We start from the raw sequence: 15,777 nt of genomic DNA, 5'->3' as shown, positions 1-15,777 counted from the left end.
TATATCTCATGGTCTAATCTGGAGTTGAATCCAAACCTTGTCTGGGAAAATTTCAGCAGGTGAAGAGAAAAGGTAAGAGGCCACCATGGGGAGATGCAGAAGAGGAAAGGGAGAGGGGGAAATCGATGTTCATGCCACCTGATTGGAGGCTACCAAGACAGAATGTGATGTGTTGCTCCTCCAACCTGAGCCTGGCCACACTGTGGCAGAAGAGGAGGAGTCTGAATAGGAATGAGGATAGGAGTTAAAATAGTTGGCCACCAGGACTTTCTTGTTTTTGTAGATGGAGCTGAGGTGCTTGGCGAAGCTGTTCCCCAGTCTACATTGGGACTCACCAATGTAGAGGAGGACGCCTCGGATACAGTGGACAATCCCAACAGATTCACAGGTGGTGAGTTGCCTCACCTGGGGGCCTGCATGGAGGTGAGGGAGGTAGTGTAGCTCTTCTGCAGCTTGCAGGGGTAAGCGCCTCCGTGGAGATTAGTGGGAAGGTACAAATGGACAAGGGAATCATGGAGGAAGCGATCCCTGTGAAGAGTGGGAGCGGGGTAAAGATGTGTTTGGCTGGGAGGGTCCCGTTCAGGATGGCGAAAGTTGTGGAGAATGATGTGTTAAATGCAGAATCTCATGGGGTGGTGGTGAGGGCAAGCAGAGCTCTATTACTATTAGGGCAGCAGGAAGATTGGGTGAGTGCAGGTGTTTGGGAAATGGAGGAGATGCAGGTGCATTTTCAATACACTGAAAACCTTTTTCAAACTGCTGCAGTTCTCTAAGTAATTCCTCACTTTTAAGACCATTTTGGTCACTTGTCCAAATAAATTCTAATGTATTTCTGAATCAGATTTTGTTTGACAAGCTTGTATAAGAGGGTTCTGTGAGTGTAGACCTTTAATCCAGCTATAAAGATAATGATTATGATTTGGCTCATTGAACAAAGTCTTGGCTTTCTTTCATCTTGTGCTGTGCAGAATCTATATACGACCTTGATGGATTTCTGCTCACCAAAGGAGCACATGCCTTAAAATTCATTTGATATAGACTATATCTTCTGGGTATTAAGTAATAATCTGAATTACAGCATTTGTGATATGCTGACTATTTAGTTGATGAACGGTTGATTATAACCATCCAAGTAAAACCCCAGTCTGTGGTGAAACATGAAATTATTTTTGTTATATTTATTCTGCATTTAAAATTCTGGTTGCCTGCATTAATGTATTAACTTGTTTAGGTGTTATGCTTGCAACTGTTAGTGTTTTTATCCCTGTTTCCAAGGTCATTTGATTACCATACAGTAACTTCAAGGGTTAATGTTGAATTAAAGCAAAGGGCTGCAGATGACAATGATAACATCATATGCAAAAATAATTGTTGACCTAACTGATGGTTTAACATAATCAATTTGAGCGTGCAACTAAATGTAGTGTGGATCTATATAAACTTGTGCTTTGTAAGTACCATCTGAATACTAATTTGTCTCGGAAGGATTATCAACTGAAAGATAATAATGAGGTTTAGTCCAAATCCCTGAAGGACAGCAGCTGTGGCACAAAAGCAAGTTCCCCGGCTGGGTTAGAACACACAAGCTCAATTTCAACTGAAGCATTCTTTCTGTTGCTTTTAATTCATTATTAATGTAACTGTCAGAACTGTACTTCAGAATTTCACATCTTAACTTTGTATCAGATGAGACCAATTCCATGTAGTTATGTGGAAACACAATTTACATCTTCAATGTAGAGAGGAGCACAAAAGATGGCCTTGTCAGGCAGATCCAGGAGAATACTAAAAAATAAAATGTAGTTTCTGAAGACCACAATTGAAAGTTAGTAGCTGCAGTTGAAACTTTTATTAATTTACTTTATGTAATAGTAACAGTTGCTTAATACAGTGCAGGAGCCTTCATATCATCTGTGTTTAATTCTGATATTAATAGATTTTGCAGGAGGAAAGGGAAAAGTCGTGTATTGCTTCAATGATTATGAGTAATACAAAGAGTGCAATTAGATAGTAAGTTATGATTGTGATATTTTCAACAAGTCTGACGAGATAAAATTGATCACACAGTTTTTAACTCATTGTAACTTACTTTTCATTTGTTGGTAAATTCATTGACCTTGAACGTTGAAGATCTTTCCTAATTGTACATCTGAGAAAAAGATCAATGTATTAACTTATTAAGTTGTAATGTTTGTGGCTACACTGTTGGTGTGGCTTTTTTAAAATTCTGGTTTCTATTTGATTAATATAACTTCAAGGGTTAGGGCTGAACTAAAGCAAAAGGCTGCAGGTGTTGGAAACTGGAGATAAAAAATAGGAAGCCCAGCAAGGAGGCAGCACCTGTGGAAAGGGAAACAGAACGAATGGGCTGCATCTCAGTACAGCCAGCTCGCAACCCCAGTCAGATGTGTCTGGCTGCACCAGCCGTTTCCAGCTGCAAGGCACCCAGCATTCTGTCAGCTTCACTGCATAGTGGGACGCTCTGTAAGCAGCGACATTTACAGATTACAGATCTCAATTAAAAATGCTTGTCTTACTTACTTTCTAAGTGAAGTTTGGCAACCCAGTTCACCCGACTACAGAATTCAGTGTGTTCTGAAGCATCTCTGGACTTGCTGGCGAGGCTGTGGGGAGAGTAGGAAGAGATGACTTGCGTTTGACCTTCACCTCCTGGTTCCTGCACTGCACTGAGCAGGCATGCAAGTCTGCAGATTGTTGCTCGTTATCAGCATGGTTTCCCTCCTTTCACCAGGACTGATATGAACGTTAATGGGTTTTAAGATGTAAAAGAAGGGGAGCTGGAGGAAAAGGGGAAGGGAGGACCTGCATGGAACGTTGGAGAGAAGAGGGACAGAGAATGAGAGCATGACACAAAGGGGATGCTGATAGAACAAATTAATGGAAAACTATCATCTTCCAGGACTTGCAGATGGGAATGGAGCTTAGCAAGGCTGTACAGCTGTATTCAAAATGACTGGTACTTGTTCCTGAGTTGGCATTGAACTTCATAGGAACAGTGCAGGAAGTTGGGGCAGAGAAGTTGTAGTCGGAATATGATGGACGATGAAAAGGAGGAACATCTGTAAGTTTTGGGGGTTAATGTCTGTAAAGCAGTCATTAAATCTGCGTTACTAATGGTTAGATGTAGGGAACATTGTAGCAACTTGATGACTCAAGCTACAGAGGTTTTCAGTATGTAAAAGTTTCAGGAAGAGGTATTAAACTTCTACCATCAGGTTTCTGAACCAGCATGGATAACTTCACTCACCTCACTGAACACAGCCAGTGGACTGACTTTCAACGACTCTGCAACTCATGTTCTCCGTATTTACTTACTTTAATTTGTAGAGTTTGTCTTCTCTTCTACATCGGTTGTTTGCAGTATTCGTTCATGTGTAATCTTTAATTGATTCTGTTGTGTTTATTAGTTTTACTGTGAATGCCTGCAAGAGAATGAATCTCAAAGTAGTATATGGTGACATGGACATACTTCGATAATAAATTTATTTTCAGCTTCGATCTTTGCACTTTGAAAAGTGTGAACTGCAGGAGTACGTCAGCAATACATAGACAATGTAGTAGGAAGTTAGGTAACAGGTAGAATCTGAAAGAAAATTTAACGTCACACTGAATCTTCACCAATGCACATCCTAACCAATAACAAAATTTTTAGATTGTGCTTAATGTGGGAAATGTGAATGCCCATGAGGTGGACTTTATGTACAGCAAGGTCTAACAAACAATCCTGAAGTAATGAAGGGTTCAGGAGAAGAGCAGACACAGAATATCTTGGGGTTGGGGGTGGGGAATGGGGAATGGCCTTTAACATGTGCAGAGCTATGAATGTTTTGGTACTTAGAACACTGAACAAAGAACATAGAACAGTGCAGTACTGAAACCAGCCCTTCGGTCCTCAATGCTGTGTTGAGCCAATTAAATTAGTAATCAAATAGCCAACTAAACTAACTCCTTCTGCCTATAGTATGTCTATATCCTTCCATTTTCCTCACATTCATACGGTTATCCAAGTGTCTTAAAATTCCCTAATGTATCTGCCTCTAACACCACCCCACACAGCATATTCCAGGCATTTACAACCCTCTGTGCTAAAAAAACAACTTCCCCTCATACCTCCTTTGAACTTACCCCCCTCACCTGAAATGCATGCCCTCCTGTATTAGACATTTCAACCCAGGGAAAAAAGATACTGCCTGTCTACCCTATCCTCTCTTAATTTTACAAACCTCTATCAGTATTTATAATAACCCTCATCCTCCGCCACTCCAGGGGAAACAACCCAACCTTTGTTACAGCACATGCCCTCTAAACCAGGTAAACCTCTTCTGCACCTTTTCCAAAGCCTCAATGTCCTTCGTATAATAGGAGATCAGAACTGCATGCAGTACTCCAGGTGCGGCCTTGCTAGAGTTTTATAAAGCTACAACATAACTTCCTGACTTTTGAACTCGGTAGCTTGACTAATAAAGGCAAGCATGCCACATGCCTTCTGAATTACCCGATCGATCTCTGTAGTCACTTTCATGGAGCTATGAACTTGGACCCCGAGGATCCCTCTGCTCATCAATACTTTTAAGAGGCTCATCCTTAGCAGTGGGCAGTCTCTTTGCATTTGATCTCCCAAGGTGTAACACATCACATTTGGTCAGGCTAAACTCCATCTACCATTTCTCCGCCCATATCTGCAACTGATCTATATCCCGCTGTATTCAAGCGAATCACCTACACTATCCACAACACCGCCAGTCTTCATATCATCTGCAAACCTACTTACACGCTCATCCAGTCCTTTATAAACATCATAAACAGCAGAGAAACACGCGGAAAGTTATTAATCACAGACCCACAGCTAGAATAAGTCCCTTTGACCACTACCCTCTGTCTTTTACAGGCAAACCAGTTCTGAGTCCAAACACTCAATTTACCGTGAATCTCATGCATCTTAATCTACTGGCTGAGCCTCTGCGAGGGACCTCATCAAACTAAAATCCATGTAGACAACATCTACAGCTCTGCCTTCATCAAACTCTCTCGTCATCTTGTCAAAAAATTCAATCAAATTAGTAAGACCTGACTTGCCCCACATAAGGCCATGCTCACCCTAATTACGCCATAGTTTTCCAAATCCTCATAAATCTTATCTTTAAGAATCCTCCCTACCAACTTTCCTACTCACAGGTCCATAGTTTCCAGGATAAGCCCTGGCTCCCTCGTTGAATAATGGTCAGAGAGGACAGGATGATATTGGTCAAGACCCCAGTAATCTTATCTGTTGCTTCCTCAATATCCTGGGGTATATCCCATCAGGCCCTGGGGACTTATCTTCCCATTATAAGTACTTAGGTATTTCATTTATGAGGAAGTCTCCTTATATTTATTTTGTGTGTTTTGAAGATCAGTAAGTTTTAAGATAAAACAGGATTTAATTGTTTAATTGTTCAAGGAGAAATGCTATTAAAGAGCTTGCATGCATATATTATGAAAATACATGGAGAAATGTTTGCAGCACACCTAAAGAAATATTACATACTGCTCTGCATAATTCATGCTCCCTGTTATATATTGGCATTTACTGGCTTATAATATTTGACATCCAATGAGTAATTGATTAGTAAGATGAGTAAGACATTGCCACCATAAGTATTTCTTTATGGATTTGTTGTACAACGTGGCTGTGATTGCATTTGTGGTCTCTTCTCCATTTCGAGTGGAAGTCAGCCTGCAGTTAAGCTGTAAGAGCTTCACTGTCTTCATCAAGGGCATCTTCACTGCTGGAAAGGATTTCGAAAATATGAAGAGGCGCTCTAGGTTTTAATACTTGAATATTTTTGTTCTCTAAACACGATTACAAGTAACATCCTACATTTTATTGAGAAAGATTAAGGCCAGTTCATTTTAATCTGGGTCTTCTTAAAATACTGATTTTTCTTTGGATTTATTAATGAAAAAACTTATTTTATTTACAACTTCAATCATGACCATAATACTTGGAAATGAAGTGGCAAAACTCAGTAACATTCCTACTATCTTTTCCCTGCTGAATTTGAAAGCTTGGACTAGAAAGCAGCAAATCTGTGGTGCACAACTGTTGTGCAGATGGAACTCGATTTAAAGCCTGAATCACCTCTGATGGCTGCTTGTAAGAGACACGTTTTATTTTAACAGTACACAAGATATTTTTAGCCACTTGCATGAAAACACAAATACCAATTTATTAACAAACTAGTTTCATTTCAGGTTGCTACCAACTCTTGGTGGAGGCAATCTGAAATCAAACTAACACTTTTTCTATTTAAAATGCAGTTAACTATGACCTTTTTAATATGTATCGCAGCATTATTTTCTTAAGCATTTTTACAGCCCTTGTCATTCTTAAAGGTTGAAGAATAGATTAGGATTATAAACAAACTAATTTTATCATTGATTTTAAAATGCACATGATATACATAAAAATTTATGGATTAAAACAATACAGACTAACAAACACAAAGCACACTGCAGATGCTGTGGTCAAATCAAGAAGTACAAAAAGGCTGGAGGAACTCAGCAGGTTGGGCAGCATCCGTTGAAAGGAGCAGTCAACATTTTGGGCCTAGACCCTTCATCAGGACAAAAGAATGAGGGGGCAGGGGCCCTATAAAGAAGGTGGGGGGGGAGGGTGTAAAACCAATCAGAGGAAAGATCAGAGTGGGGGAGGGGAAGCAGGGAGGGGATAGGCAGGAGAGGTGAAGAAGGAATCTAAGGGGAAAGCACTATGGGTAGTTGAAGGAGGCAGGGTCATGAAAGAGGTGATAGGCAGCTAGAAGAGGAGACAGAGTGAAGGTGGGATGGGTGAAGGGAGAGGGAGGGAATTACCGGAAGTTGGAGAATTCGATGTTCATACCAAGGGGCTGGAGACTACCCAGACGGTATATGAGATGTTGTTCCTCCAACCGAAGTTTGGCCTCATCATGGCAGTAGAGGAGTCCTCCAACCCTCCTTCTTTAGTCCTGATGAAGGGTCTTGGCCCGAAACGTTGACTGCTCCTTTCAACAGATGCTGCCCGACCTGCTGAGTTCATCCAGCCTTTTTGTACGTCTTAAAAAGGATCCCCTTGGAATGAGTGACCATAACATGGTCGAATTCCATATTCAATTAAAGAATGAGAGGGTTGGGTCTCAAACAAGCATACTGAGCTTAAATAAAGGAGACTATGATGGTATGAGAGCGGAATTGCTTAAGATGGATTGGGAAAATAGATTAAAGGGTAGATCGGTACTTGATCAGTGGTGTATATTTAAGGAGTTATTTTACAACTATCAAGAAAAATATATTCCACTGAAGAAAAAAGGGTGTAAAAAAAAAATAGTTATCCGTGGCTAAGTAAAGAAATAAAGCAAAGTATACGACTAAAAAGAAAGTTATATAAGGTAAATCTAGTGGGAGGATTGAAGATCGAGAAGCTTTTAAAGATCAGCAGCAAATAACAAAAAGATTGATTAAGAAGGGGAAGATAAATTATGAAAGTAAATTGGTGAAAAACATAAAAGCAGATAGTAAGAGTTTTTATAGTTACATAAAAAGAAAAAGGGTGGCTGAAGTAAATGTTGGTCCCCTAGAAAATGAGACCGGGAAATTAATGGTAGGGGACATGGAGATGGCAGAAACGCTGAACAAATATTTTGTATCAGTTTTTACAGTAGAGGACACTCAAAGTATCCCAACACTGGATAAACAGGAGGCTCTAGGGGGAGAGAAGCTAACTACGATTCAAATCACCAAGGAAATGGTACTTGATAAATTAATGGGACTGAGGGTGGATAAATCCCCTGGACCGGATGGCTTGCATCCTAGGGTCTTAAGGGAAATGGCGGTCGGGATTGTGGATGCATTAGTGATAATTTTTCAAAACTCGTTGGACTCGGCAATGTTCCCAGCAGACTGGAAAAATGCTAATGTAACTCCTTTATTTAAAAAGGGCAATAGACAGAAGGCTGGGAATTATAGGCCAGTTAGCCTAACATCTGTGGTTGGCAAAATGTTGGAATCGATAATTAAGGAAACAGTAACAGGGCATTTGGATAAACATAGCTTAATAGGACAAAGTCAGCATGGCTTTACAAAAGGGAAGTCATGTTTGACAAATTTGTTGGAGTTCTTTGAGGACATAACATATAGGGTAGATAAAGGGGAACCAGTGGATGTGGTGTATTTGGACTTCCAAAAGGCATTTGACAAGGTGCCACACCAAAGATTATTACTTAAAGTAAAAAATCATGGGATTGGGGATAATATTCTGGCATGGGTGGAGGATTGGCTTTCTAACAGAAAACAGAGAGTTGGGATAAATGGTTTATTCTCAGACTGGCAGTTGGTGACTAGTGGTGTTCCGCAGGGGTCGGTGTTGGGACCCCAACTCTTTACAATCTATATTACTGATTTGGAGAAAGGGACTAAGTGCAACGTATCGGTTTGCTGATGACACAAAGATGGGAGGGAGTGTAATGAGTGCGGAGGACATTGAAACCCTGCAGGGGGACATAGATAGGCTGAGTGATTGGGCAGACATTTGGCAGATGAAATATAATACTGACAAGTGTGAGGTCTTGCACTTTGACAGGAAAAATAATAGAGCAAGTTATTATCTAAATGGAGAGAAACTGGAAAGTGCTTCTGTGCAAAGGGATCTGGGGGTCCTGGTGCAGGAAACACAAAAAGTTAGTATGCAAGTGCAGCAGGTGGTCAAGAAGGCCAATGAAATGCTGGCTTTTATTGCTAGGGGGATGGAGTATAAGAACAGGGAGGTCTTACTGCAGTTGTACCGGGTATTGGTGAGACCACACCTGGAGTACTGCGTGCAGTTCTGGTGTCCATATTTAAGAAAGGACATACTGGCTCTCGAGGCAGTGCAGAGAAGGTTCACTAGGTTAATTCCAGGGATGGGTGGGTTGATGTATGATGAGAGGTTGAGTAGATTGGGACTCTACTCATTGGAGTTCCGAAGAATGAGAGGCGATCCTATTGAAACATATAAGATTGTGAAGGGGCTTGATCGGGTGGATGTGGGGAGAATGTTCCCAATGATGAGTGAAACTAGGACTAGGGGGCATAATCTTAAAATAAGGGGATGCCGTTCCAGGACTGAGATGAGGAGAAATTTCTTCACTCAGAGGGTAGTGGGGCTGTGGAATTTACTGTGGAAGCTACTACACTCAATAAATTCAAAACGGAGATAGACATTTTCCTGGATAAAAATGGCATTAGGGGATATGGTGAGCGAGCAGGTAAATGGACATGAGGCTAGGTTTAGATCAGCCATGTGATCTCCTGGACCAGTTTTCGATAGCCTGGATGGGTCAGAGAGGAATTTTCCAGATTTTTTCTCCTCAATTGGCAAATCGTTTTTTTTACCCCCGGGTTTGGGCGGGGTGAATAATAAAATAAAATGGATGGCATGGTGCCCTGTTGGTTGACACTGTTTCCTTGTGGGATTCGGTGAAAACTAGAGTTAAGATTGGATCAGCCATGATCTTGTTGAATGGCAGAGCAGGCTTGAGGGGCCGATTGGCCTACTCCTGCTCCTATCTCTTATGTTCTTAATAAAGACTAACACATAGATTATTTCTGAAGGTGCAAAAAGGGTGGGTGGGATGGACTGTTTGTTTGATTATAGTGATGCTGGGTTTCAGATTTTTAAATTTTTGCCTTTGTTAAACACCTCACTGCTTAATATAATCAGGTGTGAGCTATTTGCAATTTGTTGAGATGTAACAACAACATGCCAGAAAATGAATTACTGGCAAGAAGGGCAAGTACTGTCTGTTGTAGTTTTGGAATTTCACAGAACAATAACAACTGCAGTAATTAAACTGATTTATCCTGCAATAGTAGTTGTCAGTTGATGTTCAAACTCAAAATCTGATTCCCCAGCTCTGGAATTATCCAAAAACACTCCACTGAAGCAAATCAGAATCGCTGTGATCTGCAAAAGTTTCAAATCTCTGCTTAAGTGAGTCCAGAAGTTTTCTCCATATCTTCAGAATAAAGCTCTTGGCAGGCAGGAGAGTGAGATATTGCTTTGCTGCAGTTGTGCACAGAAGAGTTTAGTCTAAAACAACATCCTTTGACTGATGAGATTAAATACACCCTGTTGTTTCACAGAAGCTGAACATTATAATACAGTATGTAGCAAGATAAACAAGATGGTTGAGCTAGTTGGCCACTTTCATAGGGATCCCTGGCTTTTCTTCCACCACCAAATCTGTGTCAGTCGCTAACTTAGTCATGTGATTTCTATGTGGTAAATTCTCATTTGATATGAATTTTCTCTCTCATTCATTTGAAATTCGCTGTTGTTGACCTCCTACACCTGTATGAAATTAACAGAGGAAGCTGTAAGATTTTATTGTATGTTCAAAATATATTTCCCCAAATAGTTTTCTGCTAGAAACTACAGAGATGGTTTCTACTATTCTCCCAGCCACCCAGATATTGAAACGTCGACTGTTTATTCATTTCTGTAGGTGCTGCCTGACCTGCTGGGTTCCTCCAGCATTTTGTGTGTGTTGCTCTGGATTTCTAGCATCTGCAGAATCTCTTGTGTTTACTGTTTGGGATGAGCGATTTTTCCCTGTCAGTGGTTACTTGCTGCCTGTCACTGAAAAGTGCCAACCATTTATTCCCATTTGAAACCGAAAGACATCTCTTTATTCCAGAGATTGATGAACGCATTCCCACCTCTTGATCATCAATTAAGTCATGCCTGTCCCATTAATTCACTATGCACCTCACAGTCATTTCCCACACCATGCAAAAAATAGTGTCATCTGAGCAGTCAGCTGCTTTTGTCTGCCCTGAGGTAGAAATGTCTATCTATTCAGACTATTTCTGGGAAGTTTGCAGATACAATGGGACACTGTTTTTCCAAGTAGTCCTTCATAAAATATCAATTGGTTGAGATTTGTCAGCAATTGGTAAAGTATTTTCAAAACTTATCTTTATTACAGTTTTAAATTTAATGGCAGATGAAATATTCCATGTGGAAGTAATTGGGTTCATCCCATTGAGTGGAAAATAATTGGAACTTCACCGAGCTTTTTTAAATGACGAGAAATGGAAAGGTGCTGTTGTATGGATTTGAGTATGAGTAAAGATATCACTTTGTGCATGTAAAGGCTATACCTGGAGTATTCTGTGCACGTCTGGTCACCTGAGCTAAGGAAGTGTGCACTTGAAATTAAGGGAGTGCAATGTCGATTCAGCAGATTATTCCTGAGTTGCACTTATGTACTAAAAGGCTATCTCACTGTAAACTTCAAACATCTGGCAGGACTTGAAAACATTTCCCTTGTCTAGAATTAAGGGTCATGAATTCAAAATAAAAGTTGTGACTAAAGGAGGTGGAAAGGCATTTTCTTCATTCAGAGAATAATGAGATTTTGGTACTCTTGACTCAATTGCCTGCTTATGTTCAAGACAGATATTAATAGTGGAATGGGTATCATTAATCAATGGGTATGTGGTGGTGCTGAGGTCAAGCAATAGGCATGAATGTACTTAGTGGCAAAGCGTAGGTGGGGATGAGAAAACGGCACAAATGGCCCTCTCTTTTCTTATCTTTAGCTGGCACTCTTATCAAGTCTTCCTCTGCTCCGCTGTTAATTTCTTCTCGCTTGTCGCTGACCCTGCTGTCTGATTCTGTGTCACTCCTGTCAGGCCTTTATCTCATCCACACCAACGACTCATTTCAATTTGAACTCCTTCAACCCCCCACACACCCCTTCCCTTCAACTCCGCTTTGCCAACAATCACTGTTGTGCTTGAGCATATAAAGGAACCAGTGCCTTTTCTGTACCATTGTGTCTAGGGGTTATAATGGTCCAGTAAAAACTGAGTTTTTGTGAAGGCTGGATGGAGAAGTCTTGTGTCCAGTGGTAGATTATTGGTTGATTAATGGTGAAGTTTAAATACTGCAATTTAATTCCTAATGCAATCCTATCATCTGGAAATTATCCAAATTTGTAGAAAAAAACAAATAAAATACATAAACTGTGAGGTGTCACACTCATAAGTGTGAGGTGGTTCATTTTGGTAGGTCAAATATGATGGCAGAATATAGTATGGTAAGTGTGGAGGACCAGAGGGATCTTGGGGTTCGAGTCCATAGGACACTCAAAGCTGCTGTGTAGGTTGACTCTGTGGTTTGGCCTTCAACTGTGGGATTGAGTTTAAGAGCTGAGAGGTAATGTTCCAGCTACGTAGGACCCTGGTCAGATCCCACTTGGAGTACTGTGTTCAGTTCTGGTCGCCTCACTACAGGAAGGATGTGGAAACTATAGAAAGGATGCAGAGGAGATTTGCAAGGATGTTGCCTGGATTTGGGTGCATGCCTTATGAGAATAGGTTGAGTGAACTTGGCCTTTTCTCCTTGGAATGACAGAGGATGAGAGGTGACCTGATAGAGGTGTATAAGATGATGAGAGGCATTGATCATGTGGATAGTCAGAGGCTCTTTCCCAGGGCTGAAATGGCTATAACGAGAGGGCACAGGTTTAAGGAACTTGGAAGTATGTACAGAGGAGATGTCAGGGTAAGTTTTTTACACAGAGAGTGGTGAGTGTGTGGAATGGGCTGCTGGCAATGGCAGTGGAGTCAGATATGATAGGGTCTTTTAAGAGACTCCTGGATAGGTACATGGAGCTTAGAAAAATGGAGGGCTATGGGTAACCCTAGGTAATTTCTAAAGTAAGTACATGCTCGGCACAGCATTGGGGCTGAAGGGCCTGTATTGTGCTGTAGTTTTTCTATGTTTCTAACTGGTCCAACACCCTATTTTTGCTTTACCATGTCATACTCTTATGGAGCTAAGTTTCAGATTATTCCTGTAATATTCCCAAGAATATCTCCAGTATGGCATGCTCAAATAATAATGTTGGTACTGCTTAATATGTTCTGACTTCATTTTCCCATAATGACTACGTAAAAATTACATTTTAAAGTTATAAAATTTAAAAGCTTAATTATTTTCAATTTTGAGAACAAAGATTGAACAAAATTTTATTGGGTTAAGCAGAGAAAGTCAAGGTGTAGCATGATTGATTCCAAAATTTAGTTTTCTGACCTTACTGTTGTGTACTTAATACTTAAGTAATATTTGCATAATCTTGTACATATTTGTAAATATCTTGAGGATTGGAGAGAAATGGACAAAGCAGTGTGAAGTGGCTTTCCAAAAGATAAAGGAAATGATGTCAGAAACTGTACTCACACATTATGATCCACATCATCCAATGAAGCTGGCCTGTGATGTCTCGCCACATGCTGTTGGTGCAGTCACGTCACATGCTGTGTGATGGAACTGAATGCCCCATCGCCTTTGCATCACGTTCTCTTACAGCTGCAGAGAAAAATGACACACAGATGGACAGAGAGGCTTTGGGTCTGGTTTGTGGTGTAAGCTGTTTCAACCAGTACTTGTATGGGAGGGAGTTTACCCTCATTACTGATCATCAACCATTTCCAATCCACAGACAGGTGTTGCACTAACAGCAGAAGCACAAATGCAGCTGTCTCGGAGGAGACAGTTTCAAGACTGAATTCAAGAGGGTGACTAATCACGCAAATGCAGATGGATTGTCCTGTTTACCCTTGGGAAAGGAAGTACTGGAAAGATTTATTTTAAAAAAACACTCCTTTTGTCATATTCTCCCTGACACAAGCTGAAAGTCTTCCCTGTTATGCCAACGATGATCCAAAGGAAACTAGGAAAGACCCCACACTGTCTGAGGTCATGGCCACCCAAAACGGCTGGGATGTGCAGCAGAAATACTGGCTCCCCTATTTTTACCAATGCCAAGGTGAACTTGCCCTTGATAGCTAGATACTTATTGATCCCAGAGGAAAGTACATTGTCACTGTAGCATTACAAGTGCACAGATACAAATATTAGAAGAGAAGTAGAAAGAATAAAAAATAAGTTACCACGAACAGTCTAACAGGAGGGGTCATCACTTCCCCAGCTATAAGTTGACTCATTTTTGAGCCTAATAGCCAAGGGTAGGCATGATGTTGTATGTTGTATAGCACTCTTTGGAGCAGTGCAGTTGTCTTTGTCTATTACTAACAGTGCTCCTCTTTTCAGTCAAGGTGACATGCAGAGAGTGAGAAACATAGTCCAGAGTTGCCAGGATTTTCTGTAGGGTCGTTTGTTCCACCACAGCCTCCAGTGTGTCCAGTTTGCTTCCTGTAACAGAGCCAGCCTTTCTAATCAGTTTATTGAGCTCGCTGGCATCACCCATGTTGATGCCATTGCCCCAGCACACCACCGCATAGAGGATTGTTCTGGTGACAACAGACTGGTGGAACATGTGAAGGAGAGGCCTGCATAATGTAAAGGAGAGCTTGCTTGATGTGGAGATTGAGAATTGTTGAACCATTCGAACTGAGAGGTGCAGTGTTGGAGGAGCTACATTCTGGCCATCAAGGTATAGTTAAAATGAAAGCTTTATCTGGTGGCCTGGGAAAGATCAGTGGATCAGGTAGCTTGCCATGCTCTGTGCAGGATGCCAATACATCCAAGAATATGCTAAGAGCAATGCCTCTCCATCCCTGTGTGGTGAACTACATATACCTGTCTGGACACGCCCCCTGCTGACTGCTCCTGTGGCTCCTCCCACTGACCCCTGTATAAAGGCGATCGAGGCCTGAGTCCGGCCTCTTAGTCTCCAGAATGTAGTATGGTGGTCACTCACTGCTTGTTCCTTCTTCCAGTCAATAAAAGCCCATATCTCGCCTTTACGTCTCAGAGTGAGTTATTGATGGTGCATCACCCTGGCAATGGCCTGCATGCCCCAGCAGATGATTCATGGGCACAAATTTCTTGGTAGTTGTTGATACAGCAACAACATGTCCAGGCGTATTGCCCATAGCCTACACTACAGACTTGCACCCTGCTGATATGTTGAGAACCCTCTTTACAAGGACCATTGTTACGGAACATTTAGTCAGTGACAATGAACTGCAGTTTGTGGTGGAACGGTTTCAATCATTGCTAAGAATGAATGGAATAAGACATACTGCATTTACACTGTTTCACCCAGCTACAAATGGCTTGGCGGAAGGTTTTGTCCAGAGTCTAGAGAATACAGTGCAAGCAACATCAGTAGAACGCACTACACTAATCAGAAGCTCACCGATTTCCTCCATGCATTTTGCAATGCAGCACACTCCACAACCAACAGCAAGCTATGCTGTTCCTGGGTTCCTTGTGTTCACGCCTGGATCCTCTTAAGCCAGCCTCAGAAAGAGTGTGCAGGATAAACGGCTGAGACAAATTGAGGGCTCCTCCAACAAGGAAGTTAGATGTTTCACTCCGGGACAAGCAGTACTGGCGAGGGCCTACAGAGGTGATCAAAAGTGGGTACTCAGAAAGATTAAGGACGGAACTGGATCACTGTCCTATGCAGTGGAGGCTGCATCTGATGTCATCTGGAGATGACACATCAATCGGTTGAGGAGAGCAGAGTCAATTGTTAGAGAAGAAAGGTGTTGAGAGCTGTTAGAACCACTTCCTGCAGTCTCAGAATCAACTCCTACAACCACCACAGAGGAGGCCCCAGAACCTAAACTTGTTTCGCAACCACAGGTCTGTCCTGCCAAGCTGTGGATGTCTGTGTAGGGGTTTTATTCTTCAGTATGCTGTGTATATAGTTGAGATGCATTCTATATTCAGTTGGAGTTTATAGCTAAGCAGGGAGGAGTTTTGTGTATTTAATATTTCAG

At 41.4% G+C, this 15,777-nt stretch overlaps 1 protein-coding gene across 2 annotated transcripts in view; it reads left to right on the top strand.

Annotated features, from left to right (window-relative positions):
- Nucleotides 1-15,777, top strand: part of znf385b (zinc finger protein 385B) — a 400,240-nt gene that overhangs the window by 60,196 nt on the left and 324,267 nt on the right. Inside the window, exon 1 of one of the 2 annotated variants that reach the window (XM_059966780.1) lies at nt 333-391. The exons of the other annotated variant lie outside the window; for it this stretch is intronic. The gene's annotated coding sequence lies outside the window, so the exon portion shown is untranslated. Of the gene's footprint in view, nt 1-332; nt 392-15,777 lie in introns of those variants that run through there. 2 annotated transcript variants of the gene reach the window in all.

This window comes from Hypanus sabinus, chromosome 4 (assembly GCF_030144855.1).
Source record: "Hypanus sabinus isolate sHypSab1 chromosome 4, sHypSab1.hap1, whole genome shotgun sequence".
In the NCBI taxonomy this organism is placed as follows: Eukaryota; Metazoa; Chordata; class Chondrichthyes; order Myliobatiformes; family Dasyatidae; genus Hypanus; species Hypanus sabinus.
The sequence above is the reverse complement of the archived record's forward strand: the minus strand, read 5'-3'. Positions and strand labels throughout refer to the sequence as shown.